Here is a 27,107-nt window from a genome sequence, read left to right on the forward strand (position 1 = left end):
GTTCACCAGAGGGACCCATGCAGGGAGCTGAAATTTTAACCATCTTTGCTAAAGTCCACAGCCATGCTGCTTCTTGCCACATCAATCACTTACAGAAGCCTGACTGGGGCTGTTAGGGCGTGAAAGAAGAGGCCAGTAACATGCAGTCAGAAAGCCATATCTCTATTGTTGGCGCTAACAACATCAAGCTATTTAAAACCCCCTCAGTGTGCTCACAGCAGCAGCAATACATATGGATTTGTGAGACAGCGCCTCATATCTTAATAGAATCAGATACCCGTCAGATGAAAAGGGTCTTAATTATACTGCCTGGAGTCACTTCAGAACATATCAAGCCTCATCTTCCAGCAGCAACAAACCTATATCTACTACACACAGGCTCCATAGTAATGACATCTAACTAGTGGACTGTACCACCACCTAGTGGCTGAAAACGACATATTCTCTATCGCGCGTTTCTACAGAATTAATTCAATTTACCAGAAAGAAAGTCTCAAGCCTACAAATAGGACATCATTTTCAACCAATAACGCTAAAAGTCCAACCTCCTAGCTCAATGTGTAATACAGATCTCTCCACTATGCTCTTGGTGTTGTCCGAAAATCAACCACGAGATAGCAATTTACTAATGTGAACAAAGAAGATCTACTTTTCTCCCAGCATAGTGATCTTCAAAAACAGACCCAATGGGGAAAAATACCAGATTTGCTAAAACAATGAGTGAAACAGATACCACAGAGGGTGGTGAGTTCTCCTTCAATGGAAGTGTTCAAACAAAGGCTGGACAAATATCTGTCTGGGATGATTTAGTGAATCCCACACTGAGCAGGGGGTTGGACCCGATGACCCTGGAGGTCTCTTCCAACTCTACCATTCTATGATTCCATGAATATGGATGGAAACATAATACAAAAACGCCTAACAGATCCCTGGAAAGCGAAAAAGTCCTCAAAAAACTTATGCCTGAAAATCTGAAACCCTTAAAATCTAGAAACATCACAGAAGAGAAATCCACATTTCCGCTAGCCTTGCCTTCATATTCAGATAGTTAGCTCAAAGAAGAGGCACAAGTACAAGAAACTACATTAAGTCTTTGCCAACTAAAGAGACTTATTCAAAGTATTTACTCAGATGAGTAAAAAGGAAATTTTGGAGCTGAGAAAAAATGTCAACAATTCTTTTCAAGAGTACAAACCCTGGTGGACACCCATACTCAGTTGGTCAACCGCTCAGAAAGGGCGACTAAAATCCTCATTGAAAAACAGAAAGAATTTTACTTTCAGAAATTACAAATCAATGATCTCGAAAATCAACTGAAGAGAAAAAACATTCGAATTAGAGTTGTCCTTGAATCGGTCTTGAACAAAGATATGCCAGTGGTTCTAACTGCCATTTTTAATGAGCATTGGGGCAAAACAGATAACTACGACCTGGGCCTGGAAAGGGCATACTGAGTATTAAGGCCAAGATCAATCAGCACAGATAAGTCAAGAGGTATATTATGTTGTCTGCAAAGCTTTAAAGTCAAGGAGGAGATTCTCTACAAAGCCAGATTGGCTAAAAAGATCAAATATGCTGAGAAAGAGATCTTAATGTTTCAAGACCTGTCCAAAATAACACACGACCTAAGAAAACAGCTTCAGCCCCTTAATAGAGTTCTGAGGAAAAAGCTATAGTCTACAAATGGTTGTTCCCTTTCTGTTTGGCGATATCCAGTCACAATCAAACCTTGACCATCAGAACTCCTGAAGATCTTCTGCATGTCTAAAATATTCGAATTTCCAAATGGACCAGAGCTGAAGACCTCCTGAGTATACCCGCACTTCTCACATATGAGGCATGGTCATCAGTAACACAGCGCAAAAATAAGAAACCTTGAACCCTCCTAGAAGAGCGCTTTCCCAACGACCATGCTGGGAGACATGGATCCACTGTGCCATGCCACATCCCCTCAAATCTTTAATTCTTGCTTTATAATCTGGCACCAGATAGAAATCCATCCCTAAAATCTGGTCCAGCAGCAAAAAATTTGTAATGTATCTGTTTACTATTGGCCCAGCAAAGGCCGGTTGTTATAGTTTTCTATTTTTCTTATATTTTGCTTTAAACCTGTTTGACAGATCTGCTGATGCTGTTTATCTAGTGTGACAGTCCTTCAGGGGTGGAGGCGGCACAGACACTATGGAGATGAAGGTGCGCAAAACTTACTTCAGTTTCTTTTTATTTAAAAAAAAAATTCACTTCAGACAGAAAGCAACAGAAAAAGCCTATGTAATCCAACAAGGGAAATACTGCACCATGCAGGGTGCTCAGCGGCTACTTCCTCACGTTGTCAGGCTGTTGCTCTCTCCTCAGCTTGTCAGACACTGACCTCATGGACTTGCAGCCTTTTATTCCCCAGTAATGGGGGCAGTGCCTACAGCTGAGTCAAGAGCCAGGGTGAAGCGGTGGACTGGATCTCCACCCTGTCCAGACTAAGAGCCAAGGAGGGAGATATACCAACCTCACCCTTCACCTGGCTACATACCCCCCCTCTTCTCCAGACCGGAGGGCTGGGCCTTTTCGGTGACCAGACAATGCACCCTAGACAAGGTATCAGCATTACCTTGTGACTTGCCTGGTCTATACTCGAGGGTGAACAGGTCTGGATGTGTTATAAAAAAGTTGGTGCACTACTGCTCCCAGCCAGCCATGACTATAATGCACACGGTGAGATGTAGCCCTAAGAAGGAATGTTGGGGTTCTTATATGGAGGATCAGGACTGTAAAACGTTCCCTATATGTCCCTACACTCTGCCTTATGCACTGCACACACAGAACACTATAGCTGAAATGGTCTGCACAGCCCTAGATGCTTAAAAAAATAAAATAAAATTGGTGCACTACTGCTCCCAGCCAGCCACAACAGTAATGCACACAATGAGGAGTACCCCTAAGAAGGACCGTTGGGGTTCTTGAAGACAGGATCCTACACTACCACTTTCCCTATATCAGCAGCAGCACTTTCCCTAACCTATGCCAATATGTGTCTGAGGCGAGCAGTGGGCGAGACCAGTTTAGGTACTCGGCGGTCACCTGATTGGCCCAGCCACTCACTGCTGGGGGATGGGATAGGGCTGGCACATCACAGCAGGAAGTGATAATGCCTTCCCTGCATGTTTATTGGCTAGTAAATGGCGCTAAACATGCGGGGAAGGGAAATGCAATTGACTCGAGTACCACGTGGTGTTCGTCTCGAGTAACAAGCATCTCAAGTACCCTAATACTCGAACAATCATCAAGCTCGGACGAGTGTGCTCGCTCATCTCCATTCATCACCGTTTAATGAGTACTAAATCTATGCTATATGTTGTTTTATTGTTGATTTACAAATTGTTTATACGGTTGTTTCTTTGTCCCTCAAAAGGAGGGTAGGAGCATCACCTTCCATGTGAGGGAGGAGTGGGGGGGTTGTTCTTTGTTAAACCTGACATAGTGACTTTCTTGCGGATTGTGGCCAATGAGTGCATTCAGATGCTGAATTTATTTTTCTGTATGGCCACAAGGTAGAGACAGAGGAGCTCACTACACAGGTATACAACTTGTGAAATGAGTTTTGTTTATTTTCCAAGGAGGATTTTGCCAGATGGGAGGTGTAGTAGTACTATGTTGTTTGCATGAGATATTGTGCAAATTGTGTTGGTAGCGTGGTGATCACTAGGGGGCTATATGGTTATCTTTATTTGCTGATCAAAGAAAGAGGTATTCCCACTGCACATTTCCCGTAAGGACTGTCTGTCCAAATAAAAATAGTATACACATTCGTTGTGGTAGAGTGCCAACTTTAGAGCTGTTCGCTCACTTATGGTAGGCCAAATGGACTGCTAAAAAGACAAATATCTCCTTCATTAGCGTGAGCCTGGACCTTCATATTAACTACCTATTTGAGAAGAGCTAAAATCTTCTTCAAAAGAGACACTGCTCCTGCGTTTTGGAATGGTTTACCTGATGATCCAACAAAATTTCTGCTGCACCACAAGGGTACTAAATAGAAAGCAATTCCAAGAGTGTACCTTCAGCCAGTCTACACAATTAAGCGAGTGCCATCAACTCCGGCCTCCTGAGCAGACATCCCAAGAAGGGAGTGTTTTTTTTTCCTGCAACCTCATGTTGGTGTTACCATGCGGCAGTTGCTGGTCCTCCCGGGGGAGCGGGGTGCGACCTGCGATAGGGGTGCATACCCCCTGGCCTGTGTTCCGGCTGCCGGGGGCGCAGGTGCCTGGCTGCCGTGGGCCGCGTGGTGCTGGTGGAGCACGGCACCGTACGCGGGTGCAACTGTGAGTGCAACTACCGTGCATGAGCTCCCTTTTATTATGTTCTGTTAGGAGTTGGCTGTCTCCCTCTCTCCACCCCTGAGCGGAGGCTTTTGTTTAATGGTCGGGCAGAGACTTGCAATCACTGCCAGTCATTGGTTTCCCTCAGTGTGCTAGCTAGTCTGCCTCTATTGGTCTCCTGCTTCTCTGATCTTGTCTGCTATACTGTGCTATTATCCACCAGGTTTTTCCATCTGCCTCAGTTCTGCTTAGTATTGTTCGTGTTGGTTATTTACATCTGCCTTTTCTGACAATATTCTACCCTTTCTAACCAGATACGCCAGCATCCCTTTTTCCGAACGTAGTGAGAGTAGGGACCGCCGCCCAGTTGCCCACCTGGGGTTAGACAGAAGAGGAGACAAGTAGGCAGAGACAGGGGTTGTGGGTGAGATCTAGGGCACCCAGGCTGGCGTATCAAGGGTAGTATACTGTAACAGTTGGTTACCACTGCATAACCTGTTCTGCTTGTCTATCTTAATGATTTTTGGAACAATATACAAAAAACTCAAAATCTGCATTAGCATTTGGTTCATCTTTAAAATGCTTAAATCCTTCTGTTTGCTGTATCATAAGGGCAATGCAATCGTGCTGATAATGGACATCTTGTTGTTCTGCGGGTTCTAGTGATTTAAAATACAGAGTATTGTCAGGCTGCTCACTGGTTACTGTGTCCATTTCCCCCTTTGAATCCAGCTAAAGTAATGTAACGTGGTTTCTTTTATGGCCCCAGCATGTAGTAAAGCATGAATTTTTACTTCAATGGCTGCCTCTTGTGCAGGATTCAAGTGGTATTGAGGCATGTTGGGAAGCACAGCACCTTCTTCAATCTTGTCTAAGACAAGTGGGACCGGAAGCTCTGAAATATCTGTCTTGCTAGTCGCCCAAGGCGTCTGTGGGACCTGATTAAGCTGGGATATATCTGCAAGGAGAGTGGATTTCTAAGATTAACAAGCAAATAAACTGTTCATCCACCTCAGAGCCAAGAGTAACAGTACTATCGGGTGAGAAGTGGATAGAGGCTTGCAAGGCTTATAGCACATCCATCCCAAACAGATTTACAGGTGCAGCATTGCTGACTAGGAATTATATTGGAAACTTCTGCATGGGGGAGACAATTTGTGACACCAATCAATATCTGCGTTAGGAAGTGATAAAGCTGCATTCAGAACTATTTTGATTGTCATGTGACAGTTCCATCAGGGGGTTCTCATATTTATTGAACCTGGCAGCTGAAGGATTTTTAGTTTGTGCTCCATGTGGGATTTTTTTGCCTGTATGAGGGACCATGACAGCAAGGTGCCCATAACCCCACTGGTACCTGCGCAAAAACTTGTTGCAAGTAAGGGGAAATAATTAACAAACTATAACCATCAAAACTGCTGGCTCATTAACCCCTTAGCGACCAGGATAAATTTTGGAAATCTGACATGTGTCACTTTAAGATAGAATAACTCTGTAAAGGTTTTGCATATCCAAGTAATTCTGAGTGTTTTTTGCCACATATTGCACTCCATTGAGGGCGAAGTCAGACAAAAGTTTTTTGTGCGCGCCTGAGTGCACAAAAGAAACATGTATAATAGAACCATTGGTTCCCTATGATATGTTCACATATCCATCTCTTACAGGTGCAAAATCTTTGCACCTGCAAAAGATAGGACTTACGTGCACTGGCAAGGTCCATGCTGTGCATAAAGATGCCTCACGGGGAGTCCCCTCATCACTGAACACAGTATCAGTGATGATGGGACTTCTCGTGGGGACAAAAGAATCGTCGGCCACAGCTGTCACACCTGTGGCAGAAGATCAGGATGTACTCTCATTGCTTTCCATGGGGCAGGCGCTGCTGCCGGTGGTTCCATTAAAAGCAATGGGATGCAGGCGATGACTGCAGTGATTTTTAGGGAAGGGCTTGAAATATATGCTTTTACTTTAAAATGATCCCTGCCCCGCCCACTCAATTGGTTAGAGAGAGATTACTGTAATAACCCATCTAGCCACGCCCCCTGCTTTCAGGGCAACCCACTAGCCCAGCCCATTATATGTTCAAATATGGGGAGATATGTCACAGATACTCTGTAGCTCCATCCCACTCCCTTCTCTTGGGGGTGGGATTCCTAGCCTGGTTTGCTATCTTCTCCTATTGATTTCAATGGGGCCAGTGCCAAAACGATAGAGAACCCCCACAAATTACCCCATTTTGAGAACTAGACCCCTTAACAAATTCATCTAGGGGTGTACTATGTATTTTGACGCAACATTTTTTGAATGAATCTAAGCAAAACAGAAGGAAACAATTACAATTTTAATTTTTCTGACAACTGTGTCATTTTAAAAACATTTTCTTCATACATACCACATATGAAGACTTGCACCCTAAAATAGATGCCCCTGTTTGTCCTGTGTTCAGAGGCATACCCAATCCAGCCCCAATCTGCTTACTGGACACATGGCTAGGCTTGTAATGGAGGGAACCCCCTTTGGCTTTTAGGGCACAACTGAATAAATTCCAGGCCCCATTGCTCACTTATAGAGCCCTCAAGCTGCCAAAACAAAAGAACACCCCCACAAATGACCCCATTTTGAAAGTTAGACCTCATAGCACATTTATCTAGGTGTGTATTGAGCATTCTGACCTCACAGCTTTTTGGCAAATGTATTTAAAACCTGGAGAAAAATATATAAAATGTAATTTTTTCCCACAAAAATGTCACTTTCATGACAGTTTTCTTCATTTCAAGCAGGAAAAACTGGGGAGACACCCCCCAAATTTTATAGCACTAGTTCTTCTGTATTCAGCAATACCCCCAATTGTAGCCCCAATCTGCTTACAGGGTATATGGCTAGGCCTGAAATGGAGGGAACACTAATTGGTTTTCTGGACACAATTGAATACATTCCAGGCCCCATTGAAGAAAAAAAAGACTGTCTAAAAACAATTTCCTTGCCTCCTTTTACATTTCCTGTAGATAAAATTAATAATGTAAAACTGTGCGATATGTCTCAAAACAGGGGTAATTATGGAGGCCTGGTTGGGATGGGCACAAAAAAATGGGTACCAGCAAGGGAGGTATATATGTTATTAACAATTATGCTCCATATATATTGTCCTCCCTGCAGAAATACCCCAGGGTACGGAGTGTCAGTTCAGTAATGAAGGGGTTAACACCTATAATCTTCCTAATATGTGCAGGTGGCAAGATAGCCTGTGTGCCCGTGCTGATTTATCAAGCTTAGAGCGCCTTTTCTGGCAAGATAAATACTCCTTTTTAGATGTTTAGGAGACAGGTCTAGTAGCAGAAAGGGTTAATGAGATATGAGAGCTAAGGGAAAATTCTATATAACTCCTCGGGCACTAATAAGCCGCAATAAACTCTAAACTGAATGGGCACCGTTGTAGCTGCCCGACGGATGGTATCGCATGGCCGGCTAACACTTGGTTAGCTAGCTTAATATAGTATGTTGACTAGCTAATCTATATCAATGTGTTTCTACATTCTTACATTTGACTGTGCCATCAGGATAGTAGAGAGCAAGCGGGAGCGGTCGGGATGTCAGGCCACATTCCCAATAGCAAGTGCCGCGCTTAAGGTCCTGACAGGATATCAAAAGCCCCTCCCCCCTACTTCTTGGGCATTCCCCTCTCCGCCAATCCCAGGCCACAGTCGTCCAATAGGGTGTTTCCCTTCACTTCTCACAATATAAGTAAGTCCTAGGTGAGAGTGGGAAGCTGCCTGCCCCGTTACTACATAAGGGGACCAGCACTGGACAGCTCCCCAGTTGTTCCGATATATCGCAGAAGAGATTGTCAGATCTACTGCAGGGATCAGCACTGGACAGCTCCTCTGCTGTTCTGATATATTGCAGGGAGACTGCTAGACCTGAGGCGGAGATCAGCACTGGACAGCTCCCTCTATTAGTGTGTATTAACGTCCCTCCTACAGCACATGCTTTTATTCTTTCAGTTTTAAACACCTATGTGAGAAGGATTGATGTATTATATACCTGTGGAAACCCATATATGATGATTTTAAGGGGAAATAATGCCTTAAAGAGATGATTATTGTTAGTTTAACGCAGAGATCCAAAAAACTATGTATAGATAATAACCCAAGTTTTACTCATCTGGCTATTTCAAGCATAGTTCAATAATTGCCTTCAGGTGTCAGTTAATGCAATGAGAGCAATTTCCACAGTTTCCAATAATAGGAACAGTCAAGTATGACATGGACCTTAAACTGCCAATACGTGTGTCTACCCTCTCTCTCCATGTTATTCCAGGTTCATTTACTGGTCAGGAGATGAGTCGTTCGAACCACAACACCTTATTTTCCTTTTGTGACAACCTTAACACCTCTCTACCATTTAACAATCATATGCAATTCAAACCATCACAGAACTTACATTTACTCACATATCAACAAGAATATATCTTTGTCTGGATATTGGACAAAGCATAAACATGAGAGTGGTGTCCTTTTCTGCCCATAGGAATACTATAACTGACTTAGCATACAGAGGAAAAGATATAAGTTCAAGTATAAGCTTCTTACTTGTGGATCCAATTGATCTGTCAGTCCCAATGCAGAAACACGGTTTAAGTCTCCAGTGGATAAAAACATTATTCTGCCTTGTCGTGAGTTTTCAGCACCAAGATTTGTCTCAGCAATAGAGTGCTACAGGTATATTCTTGTGTCCCAAAGCAGGGATAGTATGAGCTGCTTGGAGAATTACAGGTCACACAGCATTTGTGTAAATCATAAATGATTTTGTTTCTTTGTTAACAAGCCAAAGTATTTATAGTCATTTTAGACAAATACATTAAAAGCGCCGCTAAAAGGTCACCTGACTTATACATATGCATAACTTGTTATGCCTCTATTATTGATTACTAAAATTTAGCATGTGCAGTGATGTTGGTTTCGGGTTTTCTAGCCTTGCTCTGTTTGCTTATTGTCTGAGATCGCTAATTGGTAATCTACACGCATTCCTGAGATTAGTTAAGGTTTACATAAAACGTTTTATCAAATAAAAAACGTCTTATCTGTCTTACTACTTGCTATCAAAATACATTTCTAGTCCATATTCATTCAACTGTCGTTCACTAAGTAGACACTTATGTGAGCGAAGGTCCATCGCTGCTTTTTTTCTTCTGGCCTTTTTTGCCTCTGAACAAAATATCTGAACTTATGTGTCAAGTGCATAACTTTGCACTATATATATATATATACAGAACTCTGTAGGTCGTTTAGGACCATAGAGCGAGCCTTTCAAACTCATTTCTGATTTAATTTGGAGGTTATGCGATTATCCCTTAACCCCTAGAGTGGCGGGTTTCTTATCCCCTGTCAGACCCACCAGGGCAGGTTTTTTAAATGGGCCAATCATTTAATTTCAACTAATTTTCCAGTCGCGTTCCAAGAGCCATAACTATTTCATTTTGCAATTGACACAGCTATATGAGGGCTTATTTTTTGTGGGACAAGTTGTACTTTTTGATGGCATCATTTTTGGGTATATATAAGGTATTGCATAACTTTTGTAAAAAAATTTGTAGGGAGATTGGGGGGAAAAAAATAAAATCTGACATTTTTTTTTTGGATTTCATTTTTACGGCGTTCAGCATGCAGAATAAATAGTGTGATAACGTTATTCTCTGAGTCAGCACGATTCCGGCGATACCAAGTTTATACAGTTTGTTTATGTTGTGCTATTTTTGAACATTAAAAACTTTCTTTTCTCTAAAAGGTTTGCTTTTGTGTCGCCACATTCCAAGAGTCATAGTAATGTAATTTCTTCATTGCCAGAGCTCCAGAAGGCCTTGTTTTTTGCAGAATGTACTCTAGTCCTCATTTATCTAATTTTTGGGAACATGTAAAACATTTTATTGCTTTTTATTCCATTTTTATAGTGGCAAGATTAACAAAATCTGTAATTCTGGTATGTTTTTTATTTTTCCCTGCATTTTCTGAGCAGTCTAAATAATATATTAAAGTAATTCTACAGGCCGGTACTATTATGCCAATACCAAATTGAAACAGTTTTTTTTCTTTTTCGCAACTTTTTCACAGTTCTAATAAAAAGTAATAAATGTTTAAATCACACTCTTTTTGCCATATCTCTAATAATAAAAAATCTCCACATCCGTAAAAGTCCAATTCATCAAAGCAGTGCATTATTTACTCTGCACGGTGAACGTAGTCCAAAAAAAAAAAAGAACGACAGAAATTCACTTTTTCACTCACCCTGTCTCCTAGAAAAAAAATGCTATAAAAAATGATTGAAAAGTTGCATGTATTCCGAATTAGTACTAACATAAACTACAGGACATTCCACAAAAAATGAGCCCTTGTTCAAGTACGTCAATGGAAAAATAAAAAAAGTTATTGCGCGAGAAGATGCAGCAGAAAATAATTTTCAAAAAATTAAATTTCCTTGAAAAAAAATACAAGTACTACAGTAAAAAAAAACTGTACAAGTTTGATTTCGTAGTAATCATACTGAACCATAGAATAAAGCTATCATGTCATTTTTGTTGCAGTTTGCGCTGTAGAAACAAAACCCACTGAAAGATGGTGGAATGTCAATTTTTTTCATTTTACGGGGGGGTTCACATGAGCATACGCACACACAAAAACACGCTTGTATTTACAATAATGCATTCCGTATGGTGTGTTCACATTTCCGTACTTTGCAGGTGCGTGCCTGCAAAGATAGGACATGCGTGCACCATTGGGAATGCACGCATTGTTTTCAATGGAGCCGCAGCTGCTGCCTGTGGCTCCATTGAAGATTATGGTCTGCTGGCTCCCTGCATTCTTTTTTTATAGGGAAGAGCTTTACATATAAGCCCCTCCATGAAAAAGAAACATTTTTGTGTAAACACTGCCACAACCCCTGCAGGGATGAAGAACACATCTGCCACATGCGACAGATGTTTCCTTTGTTAGCGCAAAATTCGCTATCTTAGATATACTGTGCGTTTCCAAATTAAGATAATATGTACAGGCCTGGAGAGCCTTTCAAAGAAACACACGGCTACATCATGTGCCCCAAAAAAAGCAAACTCTGTCTTTATTCAGCGCGGGTCAAAACTTAAATAATTCTTCAACACAGGAAGTCAGGCAATTTAGCAGTTACAGTGAGCTGATAGGCCATTTCTCAGAGGGAGGTATTTGTGAGGTAGCTTGTGATGTCATCCATCTGGGAGGAACTTCAGTGAGCACGCTCAGTTCATTCTTGAATTGGGTCTCATGAGGAGTACATCCTGTTCTCCTCTCTGTTGTCCAAGACAAAGAACTCCTACTTAGGTTTGGCCAGTTAGAACTGGTTTTTCCAGTTCTTGGGACAATAGGCACTGCTCCTTAAAATCTTGTGGAGGTGGGGGGGGGGGGTGTGATCTTCACTTCCCCCAGAGTTTCAGACCATTATAGACAAAATACAGTATATTCACAGTTGATAACAGAAAATACATACAGAATGGTGAACATATAGGATATCTCCCACAATTCCCTCCTTTGTTGTGCGTATTTTCATTCTCCTGGATGTTTTTTTTCTTCCTATTTGTGTTCTCGGGCCTTTCCCTACCACCTACAGGGGACCCTAGCTGTCACCTCTGCCATGTGGCTGCCTCCTGCCTTATCCCTTCCTGCTGCTGGGTGATATCCAGGATAAGGAAAATACCACACAACACATTACAGTTTCCCAACGGTATTCTAGGTAGATGGCTCCTGAAAGATTGATCTTTATTTCATGTTTTCTGTGGAGCCACCTTGTTCATAGTTTAGATGACATACAACATGCTGGATGTGATTGGCTTTCCAAGTGTGATTTCAGGTTATATTGTTTGTTACATGTTAACATTGGTCTGATTACACAATATGGCTGAAACATTGGTACACTTACTGCTACCTTATTGTATCTGTTGACATTTTTGTACTATTTTATACACTAAAACTTGCTAGGTCATACACAAGCTTTGTAAACCAAGATGTTATCAGTCTGAGACCCCCCTTCCCCATCTGAAGGAGCCAGTTTCATTGATCAAAGGTTCAGAATCAACAACTCAATTCCCTAGACAATGATGATGGTATCACAGGATTAACAAGACAATAGATTCCTGGCCATACAATGTATATGGACAGAGTTCAAACAAACCTATACAAATGGAACTGTAGGTAATGCAGTTAGCATTGTTCTGTCACATTTCAGTTACATCAAAGCTTCCTACACCAAACAGGGTTGAAGGCCACATGAATGTTCATAGCTATTCGTATGTAAAATACAAAATGGAGAATAAAGGAAAATACAAAATGGAGGATGAAGGACAAAATGGAGGGCTACAAATAGCCAATTATATTTGCACCACAACGCAATATTCCTAGATTTGTCATAATCCTCTTCATTAGTAGTTATGTATTTACCACATCCCTTATGAGGAAGAAGAGAAATGACAGCCCAATGACCGCAGGGGTCCTACATATAACAAAGGATTATGGGCCACATTTGTCTCCTTCCTTGATTATCTTTATTCAATGTAAACATTGAACCCAAATTAGCTTTTCTTGAAGTTTTCATTGAGACCGTAGTGGTTAACAGCACTTGAAAGGATTTTTTGCATTTTGATCTGGAAACACGGAGAAATACACATTTTTGAGTGACAGATGACATAACTCCTGATGTAAGGCACTCACATGGGAGGTAAGGCCCTCCTTTTTGGCCTGGAATAAGCAGAGGCCTATTACAGCAGCATTACCAAATAAAACCTTCATAGGGACTCAACTTAGTCTTATATTTAGGCCTGGTTCTAACCAAGTAGATGACTAATAAAATGTTTACCTTTATTATTTATTATTACTTCTGGTGTACCCATATATTCAAAATTACTTTCATAAAACATATTCTTAGGTCATATTTTTGGCGTGTTAAAAATTATTATTATTTTTTTCTTTTATTTTTTTATCAAGCCACGCCTCCCTAATAACATGAAAAGAGGTCTATGCAAACCAACAACTCCAAACACCTACCTGTGGTAGCTGTATGCTATCATCCTACAGTCACTGATACAGATAGTCTGGCTCGCATCGAGAAGGTACCTTGACCAATTGGCCTGGATTGTAACGGGCGCATATCATGCATCCCTGTACAAACCCCATTGCAGCAGTGTTGAACCCTGGGGTAAGCCAAGCAGAAGACACCATACCACACATTACCTCCTTGGATGAATGGGTTAGCTCAGGGATCAGGTGTGACATCATGGAGTACAGCGTGCAGGGGAGGCACAGGCATTTACCTTTCTGCCAGACCCCAGTAGCAGTCCGCTCGCTATTCCACTCCTCCTTTTTCTTCTTTTGAGGCCTGTTTCTGTAATACAAACAACAGAGAAATATCTACACCTGTGTCAGGTGCAAGCAGGTTACCAGCCATTACCTCATTCAAGGGAAGTCAGGCTGCTGCGGTGCCTGCTCTCTGGTTCCTTCCAGCCTCAGTTGATGTCTCTTTGGCATAAGCCTGGACTCTGATGATAAGTCACCTGTGCGGAAAGAGCTAAAAACTTGTAGCACAAAAACACTGCTTCTGCGTTCTGGATTGGCTTACTCAAGGACCCCATGGAACGCCCACTGTGCCACAAAGGATGTGAAATCGTGTACGATTCCAAATGTGTACCTTAAGTCGGTGCAGACATAAACAGTCTTACCTGCAGCCAGCTTACATATTTCAGTGAGCGCCATCACCTCTATTTCCTGAGTAACTGAGTCTCTCAGGAGAAAAAGAGTGGTTTTTGTATAATTACCTCTTTCTGTCGGTTACCACTGCATAGCCTGTTTTGCTTGTCCATTTCCACAATATTTGGAACCATCTATGGGTAAAACTCAAGATTTACATTAATCATGGCAGTTACAACATTATTGTTAGGACCCCTAGTTTCTCTTTCTTCTGCATTAATCTTCCGGCAATCATTATCATGTGCTTGCTATTGAATGTCATGGTCTGCACCTGCTGCCCCTCCCCTCAACCTTCTAAATTCAGTAAAAGACATGAAATGGCATTTGGAACTATACCCCACTTGATTGCGATATGTGAGGGTGCTAGCAGGGCAGTCTCATACATAGCTAGTCTGGAAGCTGAAAGATGTTTAGTTTGTACTCTGTGCAGTATTTTATGACCCCTTGAGGAAGCATGATATTAAAGGGGCCCCACACCACCTCTGGTACCTGTACGAAACATACTGCAAACAGGAGAGGAAATATTGTTATTACAAACTACAACCATAGCAACTGCACCAATGATGGTTAACTACTGGTTTACTAAGGGACTCGTACCCCTGATACCATTTGGGATATACTCAAATTCTGTTATTAAAAATTTTCTTATTTTTCAAATGTAACGATTTTCATGTAAAATACTGTTGTTAATTGAAAATGAGATTCATTATAGAATAGAACTTTTGCTATTAATTTGACTAAAGTACTTATCAGATGTCTCAAGTACACAATTACCTCATTTTAGTATCTTAATTTTCTAATATTCAAATTAACACAACTCAATATTTTTAAATTCTCCACATACTCCAAGAACCTATATGTATATATATATATATATATATATATATATATATATATATATATATATATATATATATATATATATATATACTGTGGTAACCCTGGACTATTATCTCACACAACTACCCTCAGGGATAAAATTAGATGCCCCTCCTTTGGTCACCTACATTTGTTCAAGTGAGAGACTTAACATGGAGTCTAAGAGTGACCTTCCCTCTATACATTACCACAATATACATATATATACACGAACCTCCACTTAAAATGGAGACACACTTCTCTCCTAGGCTGGTCTGTGTGGAGGGTGGAGCAAAACCTCTTCCTATTGTTCTTCCCTCCCATCTCCTTACATCACCTAGCTCCACCCCCTGTGGTCTGGCTCAGCGTTTGGTCTTTCTTTCCTCATTTCATTTCTAGCCTCCGAACAGTATATACCATATAACACAATCTAACTCTCATACGGGCCCTTCATTTATACACACAAATTCACACTCACTGGGGTTTTCACTCACTCATATATACAGACTGATAAGTATCTCATGTGAAGTAGAAACTGGGATTGTATTTACTGTACATAGAACTTCCCATATTGAACAAAGTATATATATATAAGAAAACTCTTATGTACCGCGGTTTTTACATATTTTGTTCAGAATAGGCTATCCAATGACAAACACAATACAACTTATGCCCATTTCCACCCACATGCTTATATTCACCACTCCAGATAGCAGCCATTATCACCGTTCATTGTTAAACCTTCTACCTTTCCTTAACTCATTGACTTGCTTTTTCCTTTCCCATTTTTGTGTGTCCAGTTATGTTTACAAACATCATCTCACTGAATTTGCTTGCGAGTCATACTTACGATTTTTCCCACAACTCACGACACAGGTCTGGCTTACCACTAATAAGCACTTACAATTTCACCCCTGCCCATCTTGTCGTAATTGGAAAAATCCTTAATTAATTGAGATTCTCTACTCCTGCACCTCATGGCACAGATCTGTACTTTTGGCACCACATTGTGGAACCTCAACAGTCCGTTTGGCCTGCCATAATCGGAGCAGAATCTCTGGCTAGCCCACATCTCTACTCCAAGCCCAAATTCCCTTGAGTTGATGTATGCAGACATGGCAAATGCAAGCATTCCATGTGCACCCCTCCCCCCACATGACAAAGGGAGACCTCTTCAGCCACATGTTGCACAATGGACACTCTCTGACCGCATGGACACACTCAGCAACTTTACTCACTACTATAACCTTCAGCTAAAATTGCTTATATCAACTTTCCTTTTTGCTTTTCTTTTAACAAGTTATCCTACTTTCTTTGTTCCTTATTAACCTGCACAGTCTGTTCACACCATTCACTACTACAGAGACAATACAAACCCCCCCATAGCTCACACCTTCTTACACTCAGAACATTTTCTTCACAGACAACATAAAAACAACACAGTATATCTATTTCATAGTTCTTTTGATACAGACTTATCATATTTCAACTCACCCGGCCTGGGGCGGATCATAGCAGAGAGGGAGAGATGGGACAGGTACAAGAATAACTTATTACCTTGTTTGAGCTCATTATCTGTCCGTCTCTGCTTCGAAGTCCCCTTGTGTCCGGATAACGATGAAATATCTTCATATCTCTGTATCTTCATAATCCCAGCGGTGCCTCCAAATTTGTTTGCGCAAAATTCGCTATCTTAGATATACTGTGCGTTTCCAAATTAAGATAATATGTACAGGCCTGGAGAGCCTTTCAAAGAAACACACGGCTACATCATGTGCCCCAAAAAAAGCAAACTCTGTCTTTATTCAGCGCGGGTCAAAACTTAAATAATTCTTCAACACAGGAAGTCAGGCAATTTAGCAGTTACAGTGAGCTGATAGGCCATTTCTCAGAGGGAGGTATTTGTGAGGTAGCTTGTGATGTCATCCATCTGGGAGGAACTTCAGTGAGCACGCTCAGTTCATTCTTGAATTGGGTCTCATGAGGAGTACATCCTGTTCTCCTCTCTGTTGTCCAAGACAAAGAACTCCTACTTAGGTTTGGCCAGTTAGAACTGGTTTTTCCAGTTCTTGGGACAATAGGCACTGCTCCTTAAAATCTTGTGGAGGTGGGGGGGGGGGGGGTGATCTTCACTTCCCCCAGAGTTTCAGACCATTATAGACAAAATACAGTATATTCACAGTTGATAACAGAAAATACATACAGAATGGTGAACATATAGGATATCTCCCACACCTTCACCCCCGCTAGTTAAAAGAATTCCCTGTTTCTTCAATTCTCAACCACAGCTGTCACACATGACAGCTGTGGTAGAGAATCCTGCTGCCGACACCCTTTCATTGAATTTTAGGGAAAGGCTTTAAACATAACAAATTTTTTCACTACATTATATGGTACTTTAAATAGCACCATTGAAAAGTACAACTTGTTCCGCAAAAAACAAGCCCTCATGCAGCGACATTGATGAATAAATAAAGGAGTTATGATTTTTTTAAATGGGGGGGGGGGGTAAGCAAAAAAGGGTCCGCGTCATTAAGGGGTTAAATAATGTACTAACTTCCCTCTCCGGGTCATTACGATGCAGGGATACCACATGTGTAATTTTGTTTTTAATTATTTACTAAGTAAAGGGAGAAAAGTATTTTTATTTTTATGTGTTTTAATAATTTTTTAACTTTAAACATTTTTTGGTCTCTTTAGGGGATTCCACAGAGACCCGTCAGGACCCCCTGATCATATACCGGGGGTCCGATGGATTAACATAGCAGAGATCGGAGGTTTTCTCCATTCTCTGCTGTGTAAGAGCTGGTGTACGGCTAACCTCTGACAGAGGGCGCCCCCTCCCTCTGTCAGCCCTTTACATGCTGTGGTTGTATAGACCACGGCATGTAAAGAGTTAACACAGCAGAGATCGATGCATCAGCTGAACAGGAGGCCTAAAACTATTAAGAGAGTGAATATATGCTCAGGGAACACATAGAATGTACTAACACCCATATTTGCCAGGCACAGAAGCAGAAGATTGTGTCTGAACAGTGTACCTAACAGTACATCCCCTCTTACATCCCCTCTTCCTCCTGCCGATTCTCCACAGAATTTCCTGAATCTGACGTGGAGCATTGATGTTCTCAGATGTCTCCCATGAACTCTCCTCTGGCCTGTAACCCTTCCAATCCACTAGGTAAAAGGTTTTGTTCCTTTCCTTCTTAATATCAAGAATATTTTTCACCTGAAAGATGTTCTCTGAGCTAACCCGAGTGACATCTAGTCTGGGATTTTTGGAAAATCTATTAAGCACAAGTGGTTTGAGGAAAGAGACATGGAAGGTGTTGGGGATACACAGGGAGGGAGTTGCAGCCTATAACAAATAGAATTAATTCTCTCCAACACTTCAAACAGACCCAGAAATCATGGGGTGAGCTTATAAGATGGAACTTTCAGCCGTAGGGCTGTTTCAGATTACCGTATAGCGGCCGGGTATTCACGCCGGCCGATATACAGCATCTCTGTCTGCAGTGGAGGAGGCTGGAAGAGCCGGGAGCAGTGCTCTGAGCTCTCGCCCCCTCTCTGCCTCCTCTCTGCCCCTCTGCCCTATTTGCAATGAGAGGAGGTTGGTCAGAGGCGTGGCTAAGTTCTCGAGCTTTAGCTCCACCCCCATCCCGCCTCCTCTCATTGAAAATAGTGCAGAGGGGCGGAGAGGGGGTGGAGAGGAGGCAGAGAGGGGGCGGGAGCTCAGAGCACAGCTCCTGGCTCTTCCAGCCTCCTCCCCCTGCAGACAGAGATGCCGTATATCGGCCGGCGTGAATACCCGGCCGATATACGGTCGTCTGAAACAGCCCTTATATGGTTGGAGGAAAGCCACACTTTATCCCCTGGGACAAACTGTGGGGAAGTCTGACGCCTGCAATCAGCAAACCTCTTCAGGTAAGTGATTGACTTCTCCTGATTAACCTTGGTATCATGCCAATTCTTTGCAAAACTCTCTGCTGAAGATGCTGCTGCTGGAACCATGGAAGTTGTTGAGATTGGCAGGGGAACACTGGGTTGATGCCCATATACTATGAAGAAGGGAGAAGTCTTCGTGGAGTTGCTGACGTGCTGGTTATGAGAAAAATCTGCCCAGGACAGAAGACTGGCCCAATCATCCAGGTGAGCATTGGTAAAATGGCACACATATTCAGTCAGGATCTGGTTGGTATGATCCACCTGCCCGTTGAACAGTGGGTGATAAGCCAAAAAGAAGTCTAAATCTAATAATATATCCATTAATTTACAAAGAAATCTCCAACATTTAGATGTAAATTGCACCCATCTATCTGACACAATATGCTTAGCAAAGCCATGGTGGCGGAAAATATGATCAATAAATTTCTTGGCAAGTTGACTGGTGGATGGCAAACCGGGCAGAGGCACAAAATGGTCCATTTTAGAAAATTGGTCCACTATTACCCATATAACCATACAGCCACTGCACAGAGGTAAATCTGTAATAAAGTCCATGGCAATATGCTGCCATGGACCCTCAGGAATAGGTAATGGACACAAGGGCCCTGCAGGTCTCAGTTTCTGGGGTTTATACTGGGCTCAGGAGGTACAGGAGAACATGAAATCGCGGATATCTTTCATCATGGACGGCCATCAGTATTGAGAGCAAATTAACTCGGTAGTCTTGCGTTGTCCCAGAATGACCAGATAATTTGGAACAGTGACCCCAGGATAGGACACGTCTCCTCTTGGCCTCAGGCACGAACGTCTTCCCCTGCAGGATATCCTTAACCCGAACAGGTGCTACGGTCACCAATCTGGCATGTGAATCTGAATTGTGGAGCCTCTTCAGTGTTGTTACAGTCAAATGCTCTGGATACTGTGTCAGCCTTAATATTTTGGTCGGCAGACGGAAAATACAATACGAAGTCAAACGACGCAAAAAAACAAGGCCCACCGAGCTTGACGGGGGTTTAGCCATTGTGCAGTCTGAAGATACTTTGGATGTCTATGGTCGGTGTAAATTACAATGGTATGCAAAGCTCTCTCCAGCAGATACCGCCAAAATTCTAGAGGCATCTTGATAGCCAGTAACTCGCGGTCCCTTGTAGAGTAATTCCACTGTGCCGTGGACAATGACTTTGAGAAAAAAACACATGTCACCTTCTTGCCAGATGCTCCTTTTTGCAGTATGACTGTCCCTGTACCCGAGGAAAAAGCATCGACCTCCAGAAAGAATGGCTTTGTACCATCTGGTCGGTGCAGCACGGAGGCAGATGGGAAGGCTAACTTTAGAGCTTGAAAAGCAGACTCTGCCTCGAGGGACCACTCCTTGGCATCAGCTCCCTTACGTGTGAGTGCAGAGATGGGAGAAGTCAAGGAGGAGAAATGTGGGATAAACAGTTGGTAGTAGTTTGCAAAGCCCAGGAATCATTGGATTGCCTGAAGACCGGAGGGACGAGGCCAATTCAGTACTGCAGAGACCTTTTCAGTATCCATCTCCAAACCCTGTTTGGAGACAATATACCCCAAAAAGGGAAGCGACTGACGTTCAAAAACGCACTTCTCCAATTTAGAAAGCAAACAATTCTCCCTTAGTTGCTGGAGCACCATGCGAACCTGCCAACGGGAACAACAGACTACAGAGTACACGAACAAAGAACACAGAGAACAAGCAGATTGCAAAGTAGTAAGGAAACTGCCAAAGCAGCGACTGGGCATGAAGTGAAGAGAACAAATTCTCATCAACACTGCAGCAAGGTCTGAAAGGCCCAGGGCAGCTATATAGGGCAGTGATTGGAAAAGGTGCAACATAATATTACCCCCTTTTGTGTCCCTACAAGGTAATAATGTCCTGTGCACTTCAGTGACTGTGCTGCCAATAGTCTAGTAAGGAGCTGGTTTTATTCCCTCCTCCGCACACCCTGCGGCAGTGTTGTATTTTCAGTCATCCTCCTCTGTCTACTGTACTACTTTATCTCATTCTCTATGGCTCCTGCTGGCAGAGGTGCAGGAGTAGAGCAGACAGATATCACCAGGGGTGTAGCTAAAGCCTTATTGGCCCTTGTGAAAAAGATAAGCTTTATGGCTGCCGAAAAACTCTGCGAAGAACTTTACACTGCGTCACTGGGTCTTTTTGATTGATGGAGGACTAGCAGGCTCAGATACAGCAGGTCTGTTCTTGTATATCCAAAAATGCTGCAGTCACCATATGATGGCCAAGCACCCCACAAGGTGGGACAAAGGACATTCACCGCCTCCGAGTCACACCACTGACTCTTCCCCTGTGCCCCAGCCTGCCACACAAATCCAATCCCCCTCCCAGGACACAGGCACAAGCGTCTGCCAGCCTGCACCCACACCCTCACCTCCACCGTCCTCCACTCCATTTAGCAATGTCTTTCAGCGCAGCGTTCAGCTGTCGCTAACACAAGCGTTGGAGCTAAAGCACAAATATGCCGCCACCCACCAGCACACAAGCTTTAAACGTGCACATTGCCAAATTAATCAGCCTGGAGATGCTGCCGTACAGGCTTGTGGAAACGGAGGCTTTCAAAAACATGATGGCAGCGGTGGTCCCACGCTACTGAGTCCCCAGTCGCCACTATTTTTCACAGTGTGCCGTCCCAGCCCTACACCAGCACGTCTCCCACGACATAAATCGTGTTCTCACCAACGCAGTTATTGGGAAGGTCCACTTAACCATGGACACGTGCATAAGTACTGGCGGGCAGGGCCACTATATCTCCCTGAGGGCACATTGGGTGAACTTGGTGGAGGGTGGGACCGAGTCAGAGCCTGGGACTGCTGACGTCCTACCCACATCCAGAATAGCGGGCCCTACCTCGGTGCTGGTATCTGCGGCGTTTCATGCCATCTCCTCCAAATTCTCCCCCTTCTCCTCCTTCGCCACGTCTATCTCTCAATTAAGAAGTGTTAGCACATCGCCAGCAGTCGGTAGCATGCGGCGCGGCAGCACAGCGGTGGGCAAGCATCAGAAAGCCGTGCTGAAACTAATCAGCTTAGGTGACAAGAGACACACGGCCCCAGAGCTGTTGCAGGGTCTGACAGAGAAGACAGACCTGTGGCTTTTGCTGCTGAGCCTCCAACCGGGCATGGTCGTGTGTGACAACGGCCGTAACCTGGTGGCGGCTCTGCAGCTTGGCAGCCTCACACATGTGCCATGCCTGGCCCACGTCTTCAATCTGGTGGTTCAGTGGTTTCTGAAAAGCAACCCCCACTTGTCTGACCTGCTCGGCAAGGTGCGCCGCATCTGCGGATATTTACGCAAGTCCACCACAGACGCTGCCACCCTGAGGACCCTGCAACATCGGTTTCAGCTGCCAGAGCACAGTCTGCTGTGCGACGTGCCCACACACTGGAATTCTACGCTGCATATGTAGGCCAGGCGGTACGAGCAGCGTAGAGCAATAGTGGAATATCAGCTGCAACATGGTCGGTGGTGTCAGCCTCCGCAATTCTTTACTGAGGAGTGGGCATGGATGACAGATATCTGCCAGGTCCTCGGAAACTTTGAGGAGTCTACCCAGATGGTGAACGGCGATGCGGCAATCATTAGCGTTACCATCCTGCTGCTTTGTCTGCTGAGAAGTTCGCTGCTAAGCATAAAGGCCGACGCTTTGCGGTTGGAACAGGAGACAGGGGATGACAGTATGTCACTTGATAGCCAGACCACCCTTATGTCTATTTCTCAGCGCGTTTTGGAGGAGGAGGGGGAGGGGGAGGAGGAGGAGGAGAAGGGGGAAGAGACCGCTGGGCAAACTGCAGAGGGTACCCATTCTGCTTGCCTCTCATTTGTTCAGTGTGTATGGGCTTTAGAGGACGAGGAGAAGGAGTAGGAGGAGGAGGATCCTGAAAGACATCTTCCTAGTGAGGACAGCGATGTGTTGCGTACTGGGACCCTGGCACACATGGCTGACTTCATGTTAGGCTGCCTTTCTCGTGACCCTTGCATTAGATGCATTCTGGCCAACACGGATTACAGGGTGTACACCCTTATTGACCCATGGTATAACGAGAACCTCATTCAGATTGGAACTTTATCATCATTTTTTCCACCAGGGCCCTGTAGTATTGCATCACTCTCACTCCCGAAGAGGAAAGGGGTACGAGAGTGATGCAATACTACAGGGCTCTGGTGGAAAAAGTGATGCTAAAGTTCCCTTCTGACAGCGATAGTGGTAGAAGACGCTGTTCAGAGGGCCACATAGCAGGGGAGGAGCGGGGATCAGGCAGCATGTCCGGATCAGGCAGCATGCCCAGCAAGACTGTGTCACCACTCCCCAGTCAAGCATGAGTTGGCGAGAGCACTGTAAAAAGATGTGATGCCTCTGCTCCATACAACTATTGGGTGTCAAAGCTGGACACGTGGCACGAACTTGCGCTGTAAGCCCTGGAGGTGCTTGCCTGCCCTGCATTTAGCATCTTGTCAGAGAGGGTGTTTAGTGCAGCTGTGGGAATCGTCACGGATAAGCGTACCTGCCTGTCAACTGCCAGTGCCGACATGCTTACACTCATAAAGATGAACAAAGGCTGGATTTCCCCAGACTTCTCTTCTCCACCGGTGGAGAGCAGCGAAACCTAATGATTCTTTTTGCTGCAACAGGAGAAAAAAGCATCCTCTATCACCACAAAAAAGGAGAATTAGCTTAGTCAATCACTCTCGGATATTATTACTCCTCCTCCTCCTAAAACAGCATGTCATCACGCTGAACTGCCAATTTTTCTGCGGCCCAAAAGAATCGGTTTAAAAGTTGTTTACAATTTTTCAAAGTTTCAAAAGTATTGATACTTTAACAGAAACCAATTATTTTCACAGGGCTGCCTCCAGGCTCTGTTACAAATTAGGCAACAGCGAGCTGTATCTTTAAAAAATGTTTATGGGTTTCACCTGCCCTCGTGGTTAGGCAATTTTTCAGGGGTGCACTTGTACTCTTGTTACCCCAATTTTTCAGGCCCTCGCCTACACTCTTGCTACACCAATGTTTCAGGGGCTCACCTACACTTTTGCTACAAAAATGTTACTAAGGTCTGCCTATACTTTTGCTACAGAAATGTTACTGGTGTCCCGCTATACTCTTGGTAAACCAATGATTCAGGTGTTTACCTGTATTTTGCTACTGAAATATTACTGGGGTCCGCCTATGCAGTTTCTACTGCATGGTTTAAGGGATTGGCCTATACTTTTGCTACAGACATGTTACTGGGGTCCGCCTATACTCTTGGTACACCAATGTTTCAGGGGTTTGACTATACTTTTGCTACAGAAATGTTACTGGGGTCTGCCTAAACCTTTACTACAGAAATATTACTGGGGTCCGCATATACTCTTGGTACACCAATGTTTCAGGGGTTTCCCTATACTCTTGCTAGAGAAATGTTACAGGGGTCTGCCTATACTTTTGCTACAGAAATGTTACTGGGGTCCGCCAATAATTTTACTACAGAAATGTTACTGGGGTCCGCCTATACTCTTGGTACACCAATGTTTCAGGGGTTCGCCTACACTCTTGCTACAGAAATGTTACAAGGGGCTGCCTATACATTTGCTACAGAAATGTTCCTAGGGTCTGCCTATACTTTTGCTACAGAAATGTTACTGGGGTCCATCTATTCTCTTGGTACACCAATGTATCAGGTGTTTGCCTATACTCTTGCTACAGAAATGTTACTGGGAACCGCCTATACTCTTGGTACACCAATGTTATACGGGTCCGCCCATACTTTTACTACAGAAATGTTACTGGGGTTCGCCTATACTCTTGCTACACAAATGTTTCCAGGGTTCGCCTGTACTCTTGTTACAGAAATGTTACTGGGGTCCGCCTATAATTTTACTACAGAAATGTTACTGGGGTCCGCCTATACTCTTGGTACACCAATGTTTCAGGGGTTCGACTATACTTTTGCTACAGAAATGTTACTGGGGTCTGCCTAAACTTTTACTACAGAAATATTACTGGGGTCCGCATATACTCTTGGTACCCCAATGTTTCAGGGGTTTCCCTATACTCTTGCTAGAGAAATGTTACAGAGGTCTGCCTATACTTTTGCTACAGAAATGTTACTGGGGCCCGCCAATAATTTTACTACAGAAATGTTACTGGGGTCCGCCTATACTCTTGGTACACCAATGTTTCAGGGGTTCGCCTACACTCTTGCTACAGAAATGTTACAAGGGGCTGCCTATACTTTTGCTACAGAAATGTTCCTAGGGTCTGCCTATACTTTTGCTACAGAAATGTTACTGGGGTCCATCTATTCTCTTGGTACACCAATGTATCAGGTGTTTGCCTATACTCTTGCTACAGAAATGTTACTAGGTAGAGATGAGCGAGCACCAAAATGCTCGGGTGCTCGTTACTCGGGACGAAATTATCGCGATGCTCGAGGGTTCGTTTCGAGTAACGAACCCCATTGAAGTCAATAGGCGACCGGAGCATTTTTGTATTTCGCCGATGCTCGCTAAGGTTTTCATGTGTGAAAATCTGGGCAATTCAAGAAAGTGATGGGAACGACACATAAACGGATAGGGCAGGCGAGGGGCTACATGTTGGGCTGCATCTCAAGTTCACAGGTCCCACTATTAAGCCACAATACCGGCAAGAGTGCCCCCCCCCCTCCCAACAACTTTTACTTCTGAAAAGCCCTCATTAGCAATGCAGACCATAGCTAAGCACCACACTACCTCCAACAAAGCACAATCACTGCCTGCATGACACTCCGCTGCCACTTCTCCTGGGTTACATGCTGCCCCCCCCCCCCCCCCGCACGACCCAGTGTCCACAGCGCACACCAAACTGTCCCTGCCCAGCCTTCAGCTGCCCTCATGCCACACCACCCTCATGTCTATGTATAAGTGCGTCTGCCACAGGAAAAGCAGGCACACACTGCAGAGGGTTGGCATGGCTAGGCAGCGACCCCCCCATAAAAGGGGCGGGCTGATAGTCCACAATGCTGTACAGAAGCAATGAGAAATCCAATCCTGTGCCACCTCCATCTGGAGCTGCACACGTGGGCATAGCAATGGGGAACCTATGTGCCACACACTATTCATTCTGTCAAGGTGTCTGCACGCCCCAGTCAGACCGCGGTTTTTTATAAATAGTCACAGGCAGGTACAACTCCGCAATAGGAATTCCGTGTGCACCTACAGCATGGGTGGGTGCCAGGAAGCCACCGGCGGTACATAGAAATATCCCATTGCATTGCCCAACACAGCTGAGGTAGTAATGTCGTGCTTAATGCAGGTGGGCTTCGGCCCACACTGCATGCCCCAGTCTGACTGGGGTTCTTTTCAAGTGTACAGATGTAGTAAAAACTCCGTGTGCACCTACAGCATGGGTGGGTGCCAGGAAGCCACCGGCGGTACATAGAAATATCCCATTGCATTGCCCAACACAGCTGAGGTAGTAATGTCGTGCTTAATGCAGGTGGGCTTCGGCCCACACTGCATGCCCCAGTCAGACTGGGGTTCTTTTCAAGTGTACAGATGTAGTAAAAACTCCGTGTGCACCTACAGCATGGGTGGCTCCCTGGAACCCACCGGCGGTACACAAAAATATCCCATTGCATTGCCCAACACAGCTGAGGTAGTAATGTCTTGCTTAATGCAGGTGGGCTTCGGCCCACACTGCATGCCCCAGTCTGACTGGGGTTCTTTTCAAGTGTACAGATGTAGTAAAAACTCTGTGTGCACCTACAGCATGGGTGGGTGCCAGGAAGCCACCGGCGGTACATAGAAATATCCCATTGCATTGCCCAACACAGCTGAGGTAGTAATGTCGTGCTTAATGCAGGTGGGCTTCGGCCCACACTGCATGCCCCAGTCAGACTGGGGTTCTTTTCAAGTGTACAGATGTAGTAAAAACTCTGTGTGCACCTACAGCATGGGTGGCTCCCTGGAACCCACCGGCGGTACATAGAAATATCCCATTGCATTGCCCAACACAGCTGAGGTAGTAATGTCGTGCTTAATGCAGGTGGGCTTCGGCCCACACTGCATGCCCCAGTCTGACTGGGGTACTTTTCAAGTGTACAGATGTAGTAAAAACTCCGTGTGCACCTACAGCATGGGTGGGTGCCAGGAAGCCACCGGCGGTACATAGAAATATCCCATTGCATTGCCCAACACAGCTGAGGTAGTAATGTCGTGCTTAATGCAGGTGGG

Source organism: Eleutherodactylus coqui, chromosome 6 (assembly GCF_035609145.1).
Source record: "Eleutherodactylus coqui strain aEleCoq1 chromosome 6, aEleCoq1.hap1, whole genome shotgun sequence".
NCBI lineage: Eukaryota > Metazoa > Chordata > Amphibia > Anura > Eleutherodactylidae > Eleutherodactylus > Eleutherodactylus coqui.